Source organism: Octopus bimaculoides, chromosome 2, assembly GCF_001194135.2.
Source record: "Octopus bimaculoides isolate UCB-OBI-ISO-001 chromosome 2, ASM119413v2, whole genome shotgun sequence".
In the NCBI taxonomy this organism is placed as follows: Eukaryota; Metazoa; Mollusca; class Cephalopoda; order Octopoda; family Octopodidae; genus Octopus; species Octopus bimaculoides.
In genome coordinates, this window is record NC_068982.1 from 73,116,614 (window position 1) to 73,119,113 (window position 2,500).

Consider the following 2,500-nt stretch of genomic DNA (forward strand, 5'->3'; position numbering starts at 1 on the left):
GATTACAATCCCTATTGATTTGACTTTTCTTTGTGTGTCCCACCCAGCCCACCTCGAAAATGAAAAACTCTACGCTTGTATTTCGTCCAATTTCTGTGTTCAGCCCTGTGTGGCTATAATAAAAACATATCTTTACCTAAGCCATGTATTTTTTTTCTGTCCGTCTGTCAAAGTACCTATCTATTTTTCTATTTAATTTGTCTATTTTTGTTTCTGATTTATATATTTTTGTCTAACTATCAAACTAGCTATCAATCTATCTGCCTGCCTAATTAAATAGTTAACTAACTAACCGTCTATCTATCCAATTTATCTGTTTGTTTACTTTTTCTTTTTCTCTTTTTTTTTCTGTCAATCTATCAATATTTATTTCTCTACACACAAGCTCACTGGCAAACACGCACTCCATCCATAAACATAAGAGACAGAAAACACATCTAATTATAGAAGTTTAGCTGAGGGCGATGTAAGTACATTTATATTCACACGGTAGACGTGTAAGTACATCTACTATTCAGATTGAATCACTAATGAAGAAGTCATGTATTCTATTCAGGATGGATGTACTCAATAGCTGATTTATTTATGACTTCGGAGATTGTAAAATTACCAAACCGTTTCGATGGAATATTTAATATAGCCAACTCCATTGTAGATTGTCCAGCCACTAGACGAAATAGAAATATATATAAAGACGAGGAGATTCTCATTGAATGCTTCACAAAGATACCTTCGTTAATATATTACTCTTCAAATGTAAAACGGTTTAGGCACAAATTGTAATATGGATAGCAGATCGGTATTGTTTGTTCAATTAAACTATACGCAAATAAATATTTGATAAAGCGAAATGGTCGTTCGGAGTTTATTATTGGATGGACCACGAACTCATAGATTTTCACTTGAGATTCCAGTTTTTGCATTCATTGTGTATTTAGGAAATACAATTAATTTTACTTGCTATCGGGTATAAGTATCACGTTTTCAAATAACACCCTTTTTTTTAAATCGATTTGGTCTGGAAGGACTGTGAAAGACGAATTCAATATTCATAGTTGACAAAGCACAATGACGCAGAAACGCATGCGTCCTACGATCTGATGATGGCATTCATAGCCTAATACATTTTTACGCATTTTGTCTGCACGAAGAATTTCTCTGAGAACTATTTCAGCAGCGAAAAGTATTCCCTCGTTCGAGTGTACATGAGCGTATTAAATATGGTTGTACACGATTATATTTTAATTGGTGCTTGCTCTTACCCAATTGTTTGTTGATTTTCTGATCGCTTCTTTTAATCAGGTAACATCTTTGAAGACAGCTTACGATAAGAAAATCCATTATTTGTATTACTGTCCCTCATACTGCTATTATAGCCACGCTACACATACGCCTCATCAATTCATCTTCCCTCACACCTCTACCTCCTAATTCATGTCTTTCCCCTTCTCTTTCTTTTCTATATCTTTTTGCTATCTCCAACCCTTATTCCCAGCACTATATCTTTATCTTTTATTCCTTGCCAAGATGATAGTGCTTATTTTATTTATATATCTTCCTCTATTCGATACGTCTACCTATTTACATCTCTGTTTATGTATATTGTGATTTTGTTGTATATTGCTTTCCTTCGAATGATGAGCGAGGCTGATCGCACTACTTATACCTGCGCTGCTTCATATTCAGAGACTCACAACAATTTACCTTATATATATGTAGACACAATACACATAACTACTTCTAATGAAAATTTACTCAGAAACAGCTGTAAAGCAGTACCTGTACTTTCCTACTTGTTACTTGCAAAGTTATCGCTAATGATGTCATGAATTTTACTTACCTACCCAGACTGAACCAATACGAAGCACCTCTCAAATTCTTCTCTATCTCATCGATGACATTACTATATGAATTTCCCGGATTTGTATCTGTCTATGCCGATTTGCTATGAACTTTCACCCTCGCGATTCTGTTGTTTCCTGCTTTCTTTCTTTCTCCTTTCTGTATAAATGTTGTAAATGCCATGATGCCTTGCGCCTACATGTCCATATTTTATTCTGTCATACTTATTCATATTACTATATTTGTATGCTGATTACACAATTATAATATTAATTACAATGTTAATTGCGTTCTGAGTTTTAAACAGAAGGATAAAAAAGTCGGCGAGATTGACTTCGCTTTTTATTCTCACTAGGATGGATAAAATGAATACCAGTGGTACACTGATGTAATTCATTGTATCCTAACCTCAAATATCAAATTTTCTGTCTGTGTAACAAATCAAGCGTTTGTATTTTTTCTTAAACAATTGTACACACTGTTAATAAATTACATGCTGCTTTGGATTGAGATTTCATTGCTATGTAATGTATATGTAATAGTTTTCACAATTAAATAAAATATCGATTTATATGTCTGTCCATCTATTTATCTATCTATCTATCTATCTATCTATCTATCTATCTATCTATCTATCTATCTGTCTGTCTGTCTGTCT